The following is a 17,305-nucleotide window of genomic DNA, read 5'->3' on the forward strand; positions in this document are numbered from 1 at the left end:
AAAGGCTTTATTCAGCTGATGTGCATCAGGTAACTCCCCATTTGAAACAGGGTTACGGTTTTTATGGGGAAAGTTGAGTATATGTTCTTGCAATTTTGGCTTAGGTAACAGTTTTTTACTTTTTAGAGGAAACTCACAGTTGGAGGGCTGTGTGCGGGCACCCAGGTCCCACACAAGCCACCTCTGCCCAGACCACCCAAACACACATGGCCCTGCCCCTCAGACATGCTCTGCCCACCCACATTTCTCACCCAGTCCACCTAGTCTCTCCAGGCCCTGCCTGCCTAACCCTACCCTCTTGGACACACTCTGTCTTGCCTTATTGGCTCCTAGCCTTGTGGGACACATACACTGCAACATGGCATACCCAGCCCCGCCCCGTGCCAGGCCCTGCTTCCTTCCCAGATTCTCTCAGCCTCGTATTTTCCGAGAGTTGTTTTGTAAGCCTTGTGACTTATCTGCTGGTCAAAGTTAATGCAAGAAGGGGAGAGGTAGATAGCAGAGAGAAGAGAAGATAGGAGGAGGAGGGGGAGGAAGGAAGGGACAATGGTAGAAGCAATGGGGAAACTGAGGACTCTAGCATGTTCATTTTATAATACTCTTTTTACAGTAAGCTGCAGACATCGTGTTCCTTCAAAGTTCAATATTCAGCACATATCTCCTGAGGGACTGAATATTCAAATGGACAATGGCCAGACTAAATACATGGCAATAGAACTCTGACCTACAACCTCTGACCTACAACCTCTGCAAGCATGGGAAGCCAAACCACTACCTCTGCAGCAATTCATCTAGATCAGGGGTGGGGAACCTCTGGCCCAAGAAATTATTTGGTGTAGCCCTGCCAAAGCCTCACCAAAGAGAAGCAGTTCCAGCCATCACATTAGGGGTGAGTTAATTAAAATTTTGACCAAATGAAGCATTTTTAAGGTGATAATTTTGTACGGCCCTCGAATGATGTTATAAATTTCTAAATGACCCTTGGCAGAAAAAAGGTTCCCCATCCCTGGTCTAGATGATCAGGATTTGGTCAATGACTGCCAGTCTCCTCATTTTTTGCCCTCATTCTCCATTTCCAACTCAAGTCCCATCAGACAAATCCAAATCTGCTCCCCTAACCAATCACATATGATGCCTCATTTCTATTTAGCCCACCTCCAACTTCCCCATGCCAGCAGCCTCCAATCAGAACACACCTGAAGCCTTCTTGTTTTTCACTATAAAGCTTTCCCACTCCCTTGCCTACCTTCGAATCTCTGCCAAACACAAGTAAGGGTTGCTGACTCCCTTGCTGTAGGAAGCTCTAAGTAGTCTCTGTCCCCATTTGGGTCATCTTTCCATATTGCCACACTCCTAAGAACAAGAACATTTTCTTGCAGAGCCAAAAGCCCATTCTCACATCTAAGAATCTGAGTTGTGATTTTAAATTTTAATTAAAAATTATTACATAGCCCGGCCGGGCATGGCTCAGCAGTTGAGTGTGGACCTGGGATCCAGGCAATCGGGGTTCGATTGCCGGTCAGGGCACATGCCCGGGTTGCGGGCTCAATCAATGACTCTCTCATCATTGATGTTTCTATCTCTCTCTCTCCCTCTCCTTTCCTCTCTCTGAAATCAATAAAGATATATTTTTAAAAAAATTATTACATAGTAAAATTAACTTTTGCACCCTGGCCAGTGTAGTTCAGTTGGTTGAGCGCCATCCCATGCACCAAGAGGCTGCTGGTTGGATTCCCAGTCAGAGTACATGCCCGGGTTTTGGGCTCGATCTCAAGTAGGGGGCTTTTAGGAGGCAGGTGGTCGATGTTTCTCTCTCTCCCTCTCCCTTCCTCTCTCTCTAAAACAAATAAAAACATTTTTTAAATTAACTTTTTGATATACAGTTCCATTCATTTGAATACATGTGTCCATTTGTGTATCCACCACCACCATCAGGATATAGAACAGTTCCATCACCCCTCCCCCCAAAAAGAAAACCAACTCTCATCACACCTAAGAAATTTAACAAAGGTACAATAATGTCATGCAGTTCAAGTTCAAATTCTTCTAATTATCCCCAAATTTCTTTGCAACTTAAAAAAAAAATCCCAAATCCAAACAGGGTTCATATATTTGGTTGTCATGCCTTTTTCTAATCTCTCTTTAGTCTTTAAAAGTATTTTACCAGCCTCTTTTTTCTGTCATGACCTTGATATTTTTGAAGAGCCTATGCCAATTGTCTTGTAGATGGCTGTGCATTTCTTTTTTCCTTTTTTTTCTTTTTTAAGTTATAAATATATATATATATGTATATATATATATATATATATATATATATATATATCTTTATTGATTTCAGAGAGAGGAAGGGAGAGGGAGAGAGAGAGATAGAAACATCAATGATTAGAGAGTCATTGATCTGCTGCCTCCTGCATGCCCCTGACTAGGGATCGAGCCCACAACCCGGGTATGTGCCCTGACTGGGAATTGAACCGCAATCTCCCGGATCCTAGGTCGACACTCAGCCACTGATCCATGCCCAGCTGGGCGCAATTCTTATTATTTCCTCATTAATAGATTCAGGTTAAACAGCTTGGGAAAGAAATCTACATCAGTGAGGTGTCCCTCTCAGTGAATCATGTCTGGAAGCATGTTTCTGTGCATCCTATATTTGGTAATGCTAATAATTTCTTTATTGTAAATAGATCTTTTTCCTTTTATATTTATCTGTGGGCTAATTCTTTGGGGACCCTGTGAATAATCTGTTCCCCAATGTATTCGTTTTCTAGGGCTGCCGTAACAGAAATTTATTTTCTCACAGTTCTGGAGGCTTGTAGTCCAAGCTCAAGGTGCTGGCAGGTTTGGTTTCTCCTGAGGCCTCTTTCCTTGGCTTGCATATGGTCATCCTCTTACTGCCTTTTCAGATGGTTGTCCTTTGTGCACATCTGGTGTCTCTCTATATGTCCTAATCTCCTCTTCTTATAAGGACACCAGTCAGATTGGATCAGGGCTCACCCTAAAGGCCTCATTTTACCTTAATCCCCTCTTTAACAGCCCTATCTCCAAATATATCACATTCACATTCTGAGATACTGGGGGTTAGGGCTTCAACATATGAATTTGGGGGGAATACATTTCAGCCCATAACACTCAAGTATATTTTCACAAGATGGTTTTAGCATCCATTGATGATCTTCACCTGAAACAATGATTAACTTGGGGGGATGCAAAACGGTGATTTTCTAATTCTATTTATTAGCTGACTTTCTTCTATAAAGAGCTTTCCTACCACTTGCATGTTTGATTGTTAAGAATTATTAATGTGCCAGTATCAGATTTACTGCTTTTCTGATTGCAGATACATTATGTAACACACAATTAGTTTTTAAGAAATAGTGCAATTTAAAAATAGTAAGTACTACTGAAACGTTCTACTAGAAATCCTGGACACAATCTGTACTCATTGATTCCAGTTTCTTTCCCCAATTGCAATTTGTCAGATATACTGGTCCCCAGATCTTACTTTGTCTTGGCTTTGAAACCATGTTGTTTTCTTAACTTCTAACGTTATATTAGTTCAGTTCAACTAATATGATGACTTATATTATTACACTCCAAAAATTTTAAACTTCCCTTGGAATCCTACTATATCTCTACTTGGTTATGATGTGTTAGTCTTTCTTTTTTTACTTTGAGGAGGAGTAGCAATCTGTAATTTAACAGAGCATCTTGATAATCCCTCACTTTTTTATTGTTGACAGTATTACAGATGTCCCCCATTTCCCTCCCCCTTTGCTCCCCTCTACCCAGCCCCTGCCCCACCCCAGGCCTTCCCCACACTGTTGTCTGTGTCCATGGGCTATGCATATATTCATACAAGTTCTTTGGTCAATCTCTTCCCAGCCGCCCACCCCCCCCTCCCCTCTGAGACTGGTCAGTCTGTTCCATACATCCATGCCTCTGGATCTATTTTGTTTGTCAGTTTATTTTGTCGATTAGATTCCTGATGTATTAGTCTTTCAATATACTTTTGGATTCTGTTTGCTAATGTTTTATTTAGGATTTTTTTTTATGTTCCTAAATTAGAGTGCTCTAAAATTTTCATTTTTAAGCAAAACTTGTCAAGTCAGTATTCACCCATGTAAACATCACCACAATCAAGATAATGAATAGTCTTATCACTGCCCCTCTCAAAGTTTCTTCATCCCTATTTGTAATCCATCACTCTCTTCATCCTCACTTCTAAGTAACCACTGACATGTTTTCTGTCACTGTAGATTCATATGCATTTTCTAAGAGATTATAGAAATGGAATCAGCCCTAGATGGTTTGGCTCAGTGGTTAGAGTGTTGGCCCTTGGACTGAAGGGTCCTGGGTTTGATTCCAGCCAAGGGCACTGTACCTTGGTTGCTGGCTCGATCCCTGGCCTGGGTCAGGGCATGTGCAGGAAGCTACCAATTGATATGTCTCTTTCACATCAATATTTCTCTCTCTCTCCCCCTTCCACTCTTTCTGAAAAGCAATGGAAAAAATATCCTCAGGTGAGGATTAAAAAAAGTCCAACAACAAGAAAGGGAATCATACAGTATTTTCTGTTTTGTGTCTGGCTTCTTTCACCCAGTATAATTATTTTGGAATCATCCATGTCCAGGCATTTGAATTTTTGTTTTTATGTCTCTCTCTTTTTTTTTAAACTTTTTTATTTTTGACACTATTACAGATGTCCCCCATTTCTCCCCCTTTGCCCACCTCCATTCAACCCCCACACCCCCTCACTCTGGCCATCACTACACTGTATCCATGGGCTATGCATATATGTTCTTTGGCTAATCTCTTTACCTTCTTTTATCCAGTCCCCCCACCCCCCTCCCCTCTGACATCTGTCAGTCTGTTCCGTGTATCCATGCCTCTGGTTCTATTTTGTTCATCAGTTAATTTTGTTCATTAGATTCCATGGCATTTGTTTTTCTCTGACTGGCTTATTTCACTGTGTCTTTGTTTTTACCTCAATTTTTATTGCATTGTGGTCTGTGAATATGGTGGGTGTGATATAATATTTTTTTGTGTAATTCTTACCTGAAGATATTTTTTCCATTGATTTTGAAAGAGAGGGAAGGGAGGGAGGGATGAGGGAGAGAGAGAGAAACATCAATGGGAGAGAGACATCAATTGGTTGCCTCCTGCACATGCCCCGATTGGGGCTGGGGAGCAAACCCACAACCCAGGTACATACCCTTGACCGGGAATCAAACCCAGGACTCTTCAGTCCATGGGCCAGTGCTCTAACAACACTGGCCAGGGCTGTGTGATATAATTTTGAAATATTATTTCCTCTATGGCGTAGTGCAAGGAGAATTTTTCAGAATGTTTCATTTATGTATAAAACATGCGCATTCTCTATTGAGTACAAAATACAGATCAAATGTAGATATATAAAATATCAAGTTTGATAGTTGTAGTATTCCAGTCTTTGTACCTTACACATTTCATCTACTTGATCCATCCATTTCTGTGAGATATATTATTCTTCCACTGTAATTGAATATTTGAAAAATTTTCCCTATTATATCAGTATTTATTTTATATATTTAAAAAGCATACACATACACACACATAAATGCTCTTGATTGGTGCATCTTCTTGGTGGCTACATGCTTTTAAATTAAGAATTCTCTTGCCCGGCCAGGCGTGGCTTAGCGGTTGAGCACCGATCTAGGATCCAGGTGGTGGAGGTTCGATTCCCGGTCAGGGCACATGCCCGGGTTGTGGGCTGCGGCCAATCAATGACTCTCTCATCATTGATGTTTCTATCTCTCTCTCTCCCTCTCCTTTCTTCTCTCTGAAATCAATAAAGATATATTTTTTTAAAAAAGAAAAGAGAACTCATATTACTCAGCAAGAGGAAGACAAACAACACAATTAAGAAATGGGCAAAGGACCTGAATATACACTTCTCAAAAGAGGACATACAGGTGGCCAAGAGACACATGAGAAAATGCTCAACTTTGCTAATCATCAGAGAGATGCAAATTAAAGCCACAACGAGGTATCACTTCACACCTGTCAGAATGGCTACCATCAACAAATCAACAAACGACATGTGCTTTCGAGGATGTGGAGAAAACGGAACCCTAGCACACTGCTGGTGGGAATGCAGACTGGTGCAACCACTATGGAAAACAGTATGGAGGTTCCTCAAAAAATTAAAAATGGAACTACCTTTTGACCCAGTGATTCCACTCCTAGGAATGTATCCTTAGAATCCTGAAACATTCATCAGAAAGGATATATGCACCCCAATGTTCACAGCAGCACAGTTTAAAATAGCTAAGATCTGGAAACAGCCCAAGTACCCATCAGTAGATGAGGGGATAAAAAAGCTGTGGGACATTTACACCATGGAATACTACGCAGCTGTAACGAAGAAGAATCTCGTACCCTTTGGGACAGTATGGATGGACCTGGAGAAAATTATGCTAAGTGAAATAAGCCAGGCAGCGAAAGACAAATATCACATGATCTCGCTTATACGTGGAATCTAAAGAACTTAATAAATAGATGAACAGAATAGATTCAATGACATGGAAACATAGATGAGACTGACGAATGTCAGAGGGATGGAGGAGGATGGGTAGGTGTAAGGGGAGAGAGTAACCAAAGAATTTATATGCATATATGCACAACCTAAGGACACAGACAGTGGTGGGTAGAGGGACTGGGGAGGGGGATGGGACGGGGTGGAACAGGTCATTGGGGAGAAAAAGGGACATCTGTAATATTTTAAACAAAAATAAAATTTAAAAATTAAAATAAATAAATAAATAAATCAAAGGCTGTAATAAGAGACAAAGATGGACACTACATCATTATAAAGGGATCAACCCAACAAGAGGATATAATCCTTGTTAACATTTATGCATCCGACATAGGAACACGTAAATATATAAAACAAATCTTGATGGACATAAAGGGAGAGATTAACAGTAATAGAGTCATAGTAGGAAATTTTAACACCCCAGTGACATCAATGGATAGATCTTCCAAACAGAAAATCAACAAGGAAACAGCAGCTTTAAATGACACACTAGATCAGATGGATTTAATTGATATTTTCAGAGCATTTCATCCCAAAGCAGCAGAATATACATTCTTTTTAAGTACACATGGAACATTTTCTAGGATAGAACATGGTATGACACCAAACAAGTCTCCATAAGTTTAAGAAGTTTGAAATCATTTCAGCATCTTTTCTGAACCACAATGGTAAGAAACTAAAAATTAATTATAAGAAAAAACTGAAAAACACACAAATGAAAGCTAAATAACATGTTACCAAACAATGAATGGGTTAACAATGAGATCAAGGAAGAAATCAAAAGATACCTTGACACAAATGAAAATGAACACACAACAACTCAAAATCCATGGGACACAGCAAAAGCAGTCCTAAGAGGGAAATTCATAGCATTACAGGCTTACCTCAAGAAACAAGAAAAATCTCAAAAAAACCAAAACAACCTAAACTTACACCTATAGGAACTAGAAAAACAAGAATAAACAAAGCCCAAAGTGAGTAAAAGAAACGAAATAAAAATTATCAGAATAGAAATAAACAAATTAGAGTCTAAAAAAAAAAAAAATACAAAAGACCAATGAAACAAGAGCTGGTTCTTTGAATACATAGACAAGACTGATAAACCTTTAACCAGAATCATCATGAAAAAAAGAGAGAAGACTCAAATAAATAAAAATCAGAAATTAAAGAGGAGAAGTAACAATTGACACCACAGAAATACAAACGTTTATAAGAAAATATTTTGAACCACTACATGCCAACAAATTGGACAACCTGGAAGAAATGTATAAATTCCTGGAAGCATACAATTTCCAAACTTGAATCAAGAAACACAAAATCTGAACAGACTAATTACAACTAATGAAATAAAAAAAGTTCCCACAAACAAAAGTCCTAGGATTCCAAGATGGCAGCGTATTGAGTGGAAGCTACACTGACACTCTCCCACGACCAAACTGGAATTACAACTAAAATAGAGAAAAACCATCCTGAATAATCAACGGCAACCCTCATAACCAAGGACCTAAAGCAGAGACCTCATAGAGACTGGTAGGAAGTGCAGAGGCATGAGAGGTCTGGTTGGGCTCCCACAGGCAGCAGCTGAAGGTCCAGAGGGAGATCTTAGCTGTGGGACATTCCCACTGAGAACTTTAGCGCCTAAACCCCAAGCTGGGCTTCCCAGCCAAGAGCACCAGAACTGAGAAAGGTACCCACATAACATCTGGCTGCGAAAAGCAGCAAGGTTTCTATCTACCAGGGAGAGATAGCTGGAAATGCAGGCACCCTCTTAAAGGACCAATGCACAAAGTTTACTGTGTAGCCACTCACCGTGGGCTCTGGCAGAGGGAAAGGCAAAGTGGACTAGAGTGGTGTGAGAAGAATCTGGGGTTTTAGACTCTGAAGACGGAGCTCAGAGGGCAGCCATCTGGATTCCTGTGCTGAGTCATACCCTCATGCTGCAGAGGACATAGTTCTCAGGGAGACCTTTGCCAACCAGGCAACTTTTGCCTAGGGGCAGAAGCAATTGCCCCATCCATTGGAAAACCTCTTGCCCCACCCTGTGGAGTCTACACCTTGCTATGGTCTACAGCCTATGAGATCAATGAGCCTGCAAGCAGAGGTGGATCTCTGGGAGCTTTAAGTCTTTGCCTGATCTGCTTCTGGACCCAGGCCTTGGAAAAGCAGACCTTAGTGTGCATCTTGGTCTTGTCCAAATGAAACCAGCCCCAGTAGAGGGGACTTCAAGCCAAGGGTTGTTGATAGCTCCAAAGAGAGTACTCAGGGCCAGTAATGAACTGTGTCTGACATTGGTCTGCACCAGAGACCCTCTAAAAAGACTGAGAGTCCCAGAAGATCCACCTAATACATATAAACAACCTAATTTGGCAGCCAAAATGGAGAGACAAAAAAAAGCCCTAAATGAAAGACCAAGAGAAGTCTCCAGAAAAAGAGCTAAATGAAATGGAGATAAGCAATCTATCACATATAGAGTTCAGAATACTGATTGTGAGGATGCTCAACAGCATGAAAAAAGATATGGAAACTATGAAGGAAATTAAGAATGACATAGCAGAAATAAAGAATACATTGGAAGGAATAAGCAGCAGATTAGAGGAAGCTGAGGATCAGATCAGTGAATTAGAAGACAGGGTAGAAAAAAAATCACTCAATCAGAGATCCAAAAAGAAAAAAACTTAAAAAACAGGAGGACAGTCTAAGGAAGCTGTGGGACAACATGAAACATAACAATATTCACATTATAGGAGTGCCAGAGGAGGTTGGAAGTAAGCAAGTGTTAGAGAACCTGTTTGAAAAAACAATAGCAGAAAAATTCCCTAACCTAGTGAAGGAAAAAGTCACACAAGTTCAGGAGGCACAGAGAGTCCCAAGCAAGAATAACTCAAGAGGCCCATGCTCAGGCATATCATAATTAAAAGGCCAAAAGTTCAAGACAAAGAGGGAATCTTAAAGGCAGCAAGAGAAAAGCAGTCTGTTGCCTAAAAAGGAGCTCCCATAAGGCTATAGGCTGATTTCTCATCAGAAATTTTACAGGCCAGAAGGGAATGGCATGAAGTATTCAAGGTAATGCAAACCAAGGATCTGAAACCAAGACTACTTTATCCAGCAAGGCTATCATTCAAAATAGATGGTGAAATAAAGAGTTTCCCAGACCAAAAAACAAAAAGGCCAAAGAAGTTTATCACCACCAAACTAGGACTGCAAGAAATGTTAAAGGCACTGCTATAATAATAAGAAATAGAGACATGGGTGCGGGCTCCCCAAGCCTGTCTTCCCCGCTCGCTATTTCTCTCACAACTGAGGAGCTCCAGGAGCAGCCGACCAATGTAATTTTTAAAGATAGTTTTGTTGTTGTTGTTGTGTTTGTTTGTTTTTTAAATATATCTTTATTGATTTCAGAGAGAGGAAAGGAGAGGGAGAGAGAAAGAGAGATATAAACATCAATGATGAGTCATTGATCGGCCGCCTCCTGCACGCCCCTGACTGGGGATGGAGCCCGCAACCCGGGCATGTGCCCTGATTGGGAATCAAACCCCGATCACCTGGATCCTAGGTCAATGCTCAACCGCTGAGCCACACCCAGCCAGGCCCAATGTAATTTTTTTAAAACAATTTTACATTGAAACAATGATATTTTTGTATTGTTTCCAGAGATGCAAGGGCTGCCAGACTTGATGTGTTTTCAGATACCCCAGCAGTAGCCTACAGGACGGTCTGTAGAAGTGTGAAAGAAGAGATAGCAAGGAGGTGGCACTCTGGAAAAGACCTAAGTAAGATGTCATGAGGATTTGAACTAGGGAAGTGGTCTTAAAAATGGAGAAGGGAAAGGAGAAACAAGATGGCGGTGTAGGTAACAGCTGCACCCGCCGCCTCCTGCAACCACATCAAAATTACGACTAAAATACAGAACCACCGTCACTCAGAGCCTCCTGATAATCTGGCTGAACAGAAGCCCTACAACCAGGGAACTGAAGGAGCACCAAGACCAGTAGGAGGGGCAGAGACACGGGAGAACTGCGGCTGAATCACAGAGATGCAGCCTCGGGCCCACACCGGGTGCCGTGGTTTAAACCCAGGAGGGAATCTCGGCAGTGGGGGTTTCCTGGAGGATTGAGGGGTCCCAGCCCCACAGCAGGCCCCCAGCTTCAGGCTCCAGGGCCGGGAAAGACATCCCCAAAACTCCGGGCTGTGAAACCAGCAGGGACTGTCTCTGAGGGTCACGGAGGCTGCAGGAACCCCAGCAGCTCCTCTTAAAAAGCCTACGCATGAACTCACTCAGACGTGCTCCCTCTGAGCCCCAGCACTGGGCAGCAGCTTGAAAGGAACCTGGGACACTTGGGGAGGAACTAACCTGCCTGAAATCTGGGCTAGAGGTGGAGGGGCAGCTTTCTCCCAGGCAGACGAGCTGGCAGAGGCCATTGCTCTTTTGGCGAGTCCTCCCTGTACACAGCCGGCAGGCAAGCACCATATTTGAATCCCCAGCACCTGACTCACTCCTTTGGCCCCCCCCTTGGTGATTCCCAGAGGCCCTGCCCCTCCCTACCTGCAAGCTCATCCAAGCCATTTCCAGTGGCTTTTCTGTGCAAGTGGCCTCTCCAGCCCCATGCTTAGGACTTTCCTAAAATCTCTCAAACAAGCAGCAGCGTGCCCCATATGGCTCAATAAGTGGCCCCAAGCCTGGCACTAGCAGCAGCCTGCATTGGCTCATAGCTTGGCCTCTCCTGGACACCTCCAAGCCCAACACAAGTAGCAGCCAACTAAGGTTTGCTGTGTAGCTCATGCTAGGTGGCCCTGGGCAAGGCACTGGCACAGGCTGACTTTGCACCTCCCAGGAGGCCCCAGAGATGGTGCACCTGGTGGTCAGACTCAACCACGCTGGATTACAACCCTACCACATCCACAAGTGATACACTCAAGGAGCGCACTTGGTGAACACCAAAGCTCCACTGAAGTAAATCCTGCTCCATAGGGGTGTCTCCAGCACAGCAGCTCTCTGGCCATAGTTGCAGCTGGTCCTCACAGCTGATTGGCCTGGGGGTCAGTTCCTCCCAGGGACGCCAACAGCAACCAAGGCTCAACTACAATAGGACAGTGCACACAGCCCACACAGGGGAACCCCTAGAAGACCCAGCTCAGGTGACTGGGGAGTCTGAGCCACTGGACCCTACAAGACACCTACTACACAAAGCCACTCTACAAATTCCAGGAGACATAGCAGCTCTACCTAATACATAGAAACAAACACCAGGAAGCAGCCAAAATGTGGAGGCAAAGAAACATGTCACAAAGGAAAGCACAGAAGAAATCTCTAGAAAAGGAACTAAATGAAATAGATCCAAGCAAGCTAACAGATACAGAGTTCAGAATAATGGTTATAAGGATGTTCAAGTATCTTAGTTAGGCTATTAAGGAAACTAGTGAGATCATCAATGACATAATAAAGTGCCAATCAGAAATGAAGGCTACACCAACTGAAATGAAGAATAATTTACAGGGAATCAACGGCAGAGTAGAGGATGCTGAGAATCAAATCAGCAATTTGAAACATGAGAAAACAAAAAACACCAAACCAGAAGAGCAAAAAGAAAAAAGAACCCAGAAATATGAAGAGAGTGTAAGAAGTCTCTGGGACAACTTCAAGCGGCCCAACATTTGTATTATTAATGTGCCAGAAGGAGAAGAAAGAGAGCAAGAAATTGAAAACCTATTTGAAAAAAAAAATAATTACAGAAAACTTCTCCTACCTGAGGAAAGAAATAGACTTACAAGTCCAGGAAGCACAGAGAGTCCCAAACAAGAGGAACCCAAAGAAGCCCACAGCAAGACACATCATAATTAAAATGCCAAAGGTTAAAGACAGAGAGAATGTTAAAAGCAGCAAGAGAAAAGCAGTTAGTTACCTACAAGGGAGCACCCATACAACTGTCAGCTGATTTCTCAACAGAAACTTTTCAGGCCAGAAGGGAGCAGCAAGAAATATTCAAAGTGATGAAAAGCAAGAACCTTCAACCAAGATTACTCTACCTAGCAAAGCTATTGTTTAGAATTGAAGGTCAGATAAAGAGCTTCACAGATAAGAAAAAGCTAAAGGACCAGTACTACATGAAATGTTGAAGGGTCTTCTTTAAGAAGAAGCTAATGAATGAAAGAATCTGACAAACTAAATTGATCCAGAGACATTGAAGCATGCAACAGATGGTCATATCTCAGAGGAAAGAGGGAAGGGGAATGGAGGGTGGGAAGAGATTAACCAAAGAAGTTACATGCATATATGCATAACTCATGGACACAGTCAATAATGGGGTGAAGTCCTGGGGAAAGGGTGGGAGTGAAGTGGAGGGGGTCAATGGGGAAAAAATTAAATACCTGTAATACTTTCAACAATAAAGATAAATTTTAAAAAAACAAAACACAGTATGGTACTGGCATAAAAATACACATATAGATCAATGAAACAGAATAGATACCCCAGAAATAAACCCACGCCTTTATGGTCAATTAATATTTGACAAAGGAAGCAAGAACATACAATGAGGTAAAGACAGTCTATTCAATAAATATTGTTGTGGAAATTGGACAGATACATGCAACAAAATTAAACTAGACCACCTTCTTACACCATGTACAAGAACAGATTCAAAATAGATTAAAGATTTAAATGTAAGACTCAAAACCATAAAACTCCTAGAAAAAACATAGGCACTAAAATTGCAAATATTTCTTGTAACAATATTTTTTCTGCTGTATCTTTTCAGGGAAGGGATACAAAAGAAAAAATAAACAAATGGGACTACATCAAACTAAAAAGTTTTTGCACAGCAAAAGAAACAACTCAGTGAATGGGAGAAGATATTCACCAATGATACATCCAATAACTGGTTAATATACAAAATTTATTAAAAAACTCATACAGCTCAACACCAAAGAAACAAACAAACCAATTTAAAAATGGGCAAACGACCTAACTAGACACTCCTCCAAAGAAATACATATGGCCAATAGACATATGAATGGATGCTCAACATCACTAATCATCAGAGGAATGCAAATTAAAACCACAATGAGATATTACTTTACACCTGTCAGAATGACTATCATCAATGAATCAACAAACAACAAGTGTTACCAAGGATGTGGAGAAAAGGCAACCCTTGTGCACTGTTGGTGGGAATGCAGATTGGTGCAGCCACTATGGAAAATAGTAGGGAGGTTCCTCAAAAATTAAAAATGGAAGTGACTTATGACCTAGCGATTTCACTTCTGAGTATATATCTGAAGAACCCCAAAATACTAGTTCGAAAGAATATATACATCCCTATGTTCATTGCAGCATTATTTACAATAGCCAAGATATGGAAGCAACCTAAGTACCCATCAATAGACAGGTGGTATACTGGTACACAATAGGTGATAAGATTTAAATAAAGAAGTGGAGCCCTAGCTAGTTTTGCTCAGTGGTTAGAGCATCGGCCTGCGGACTGCAGGGTCCTGGGTTCGATTCTAGCCAAGGGCACATATCTTGGTTGCAGGCTCGATCAAAGTCCTGGCTGAATGAGGGAAGCAACCAATCAATGTGTCTCACATCAACGTTTCTCTCTCTCTCTCTCTGAAAAAATAATGGAAAAAATATCCTCAGGTGAGGGTTAAAAAAATAATAATAAATAAATAAATAAATAATAAATAAGAAGTATAATATTAGTTGGCCATAGAAAAGAATGAATTCTTACCATTTATGACAGCATAGATGGACCTAGAGGGTATTATGCTAAATGAAATAAGTCAGCTAGAGAAAGACAAATACCATATGATTTCACTTATATGTGGTATCTTAAGAAGAATATAAACGAACAAATAAAACAGAAACAGACTCAGATACAGAAAACAGACTGATGGTTTCCAGAGGGCTGGGGGTTTGGGGGATTGGGTGAAAAAGGTGAAGGAACTGAGAGGTACAGATTGGTAGTTACAAAACAGTCATGGGGATGTATAGTACAGCATAGGAAATATAGTCAATAATATTGTAATAACTATATATGATGCCAGGTAGGTTCTTGAAATATTGGGGGGATCACTTTGTAAATTACATGATTGCTATGTATGGTGCCAAGTGGGTACTGGAAATATCAGAGGGAACACTTTGTAAAGTATATGATTCTCTAACCACTATGCTGTACACCTGAAACAAATACAAAATAATATTGAATGTAAACTGAAATTGAAAATATTTTTTAATTTTTAAAAGAATAAAAATTATTGAAAAAAGAAATTAAAATGTGTATAATTGGACAATTAATAAAAATAAAATTTTCCAAACTAATGAGGTAAGGGGGAGGAATGAAAAAGAACAGAAAATTCATTAAGCTATTAGGAAGAAGAAAAGGATAAAAGTTATATTTAGGAAATAGTAAAATTGATAATAAACATAACACAAAAAGACAAGATTATTATAATTACTCAAATTTAAATGGATTGAATCTCAAGACACAAATGTGGGATTAGGGCAAAAAGTATACTTACATATAATTACAAGAAGTTTATCTTAAACAAAGAGCAAAACCCAAAGGTCTAGGCAAAGATAAACCAGGTAAGTGGCAGCAAAATAAAAGCAACAGTTGTGATGTACTTATCAAAATAAAATTCAAACTCAAAAGCCTAAACAGACAAAACAAGGAAAATACATTAATGGCATTGTGAAAGACAGCCTAAGATATACACTTTAGGATTCCCTTCCTTAACCCTAAACCTACCCCCTCAAAAAAACACCACAGAACCACAAAGAGAAATTTGTTTACATTTATTCTATCTTTTGATACTATAACAGCTGAAGTAGACAAAAAGAAAAAAAATGAGTAAAGAAACCTTAATCATCAAACTAGATTGAAAAGTCATAATGAGTAATCCGTACCTAACGAAGAATGTAGTTTCTTCTCTTATATTCATGAAAGTTTTACAAAATTCAATTGAGTATCCAGGCCACAAAGAAAATCTTGAATGATGTTTACAAATTTAGATTCAACAACTGCATTCTCTGATCACAGGAAAACCATATTACAAAAAAAAAAGACAAACTACCTTAATCAGTTACAAACTAAGAGCCCTGGCCAGGTGGCTCAGTTGGTTGGAGTGTCATCAGGTACACCAAAAGGTTGTGGGTTTGATTCTCAGTCAAGGCACATACCTAGGTTGCTGGTCTGGGTGTGTACAGGAGGCAACCAATCAATGTTTCTCTATCACATTGACATTTCACTTTATTTCTCTCTCTCTCTCCCTCCCTCCCTTTTCCCTCTCCCTCTCTAAACATATTCTCCGGTGAGCATTTAAAAAAAAAACACTGGCTCTTTGCTCCTCCTGTCTCTCAGGCAGCCTGTCTTCCTGCGCAGTGCCAGCTGCAACCCTGAGACACAATGATGAAGATAAGAGTGAACAGATTTGGCCATATTGGGCGCCTGGTCACCAGGGCTGCTTTTAACTCTGGCAAAGTGGATAATGTTGCCATCAATGACCCCTTCATTGGCCTCAACTACATGGTCTACGTGTTTCAGTATGATTCTACTCATGGCAAGTTCAAAGGCACACTGAAGGCTGAGAACGGGAAGCTTGTCATCAATGGAAAGTCCATCTCCATCTTCCAGGAGCAAGATCCTGCCAACATCAAATGGGGTGATGCTGGTGCTGAGTATATTATGAAGTCCACTGGTGTCCTCACTACCATGGAGAAGGCTGAGACTCACTTGAAGGGTGGAGCCAAGAGGGTCTTCATCTCTGCCCCTTCTGTGGATGCCCCCATGTTTGTGATGGGTGTGAACTATGACAAGTATGAAAACTCCTCAAGGTTGTCAGCAATGCCTCCTGCACCACCAACTGCTTGGCCCCCTGGCCAAGGTCATCCATGACAACTTTGGTATTGTGGAGGTACTCATGACCACAGCCCATGCCATCGCTGCCACCCAAAAGACCATGGATGGCCCAGAGGCTGCTCAGAACATCATCCCTGCTTCTACTGGCACTACCAAGGCTGTCAGCAAGGTCATCCCTGAGCTGAATAGGAAGCTCACTGACATGGCCTTCTTTCCATGTCCCCACCCCCAATGTGTGAGTTGTGGATCTAACTTGCCTCCTGGAGAAAGCTGCCAAATGTGATGACATCAAGAAGGTAGTGAAGCAGGCTTCAGGAGTCCCCTCAAGGGCATCCTGGACTACACTGAAGACCAGGTGGTTGTCTGGGACTTTAACAGTGACACCCACTTCTCCACCTTTGATCCTGGGGCTGGCATTGCCCTCAATGACAACTTTGTCAAGCTAGTTTCCTGGTATGACAATGAATTTGACTACAGCAACAGGGTGGTGGACCTTGTGGTCCACATGGCCTCCAAGGAGTAAGAGTCCACTGGACCATCAGCCCCAGTGAGAGGAAGAGAGGCCCTCAGCTTCTGGGGAGTCCTTGACTCAAATGGATCCCCCAACACACTGAGAATCTCCTGACCTCCACAATTTCCATTCCAGACCACCTGAAAAAGAGGAGGAGCTTAAGGAGCCCTACCTTGTCATGAACCATCAATAAAGTTCACTGTAGCCCCCCAAAATAAATAAATAAACTAAGAAACTTTCCTCAATAGCTGAGATCAAAATGATAAATCATTTCTGAAGTTGCACCTTTCATTCCAGAGTTTATGAGATATAACTACATTTAGAGGAAAGTGTATAGCCTCAAATCCATTACTATAAAAAAAC

General features: G+C 41.3%; 1 pseudogene across 1 annotated transcript; it reads left to right on the plus strand.

The window, feature by feature from the left end:
• Positions 1-829: 829 nt before the first annotated feature.
• On the plus strand, positions 830-16,954 carry LOC308551580 (glyceraldehyde-3-phosphate dehydrogenase pseudogene; annotated as a pseudogene). Its single transcript, XR_014000613.1, has 2 exons — positions 830-889; positions 15,934-16,954. The product of XR_014000613.1 is annotated as a glyceraldehyde-3-phosphate dehydrogenase pseudogene (transcript).
• The last annotated feature ends 351 nt before the right edge of the window (positions 16,955-17,305 follow it).

This window comes from Miniopterus schreibersii, assembly GCF_964146895.1.
Source record: "Miniopterus schreibersii genome assembly, chromosome: X".
Taxonomy (NCBI): Eukaryota; Metazoa; Chordata; class Mammalia; order Chiroptera; family Miniopteridae; genus Miniopterus; species Miniopterus schreibersii.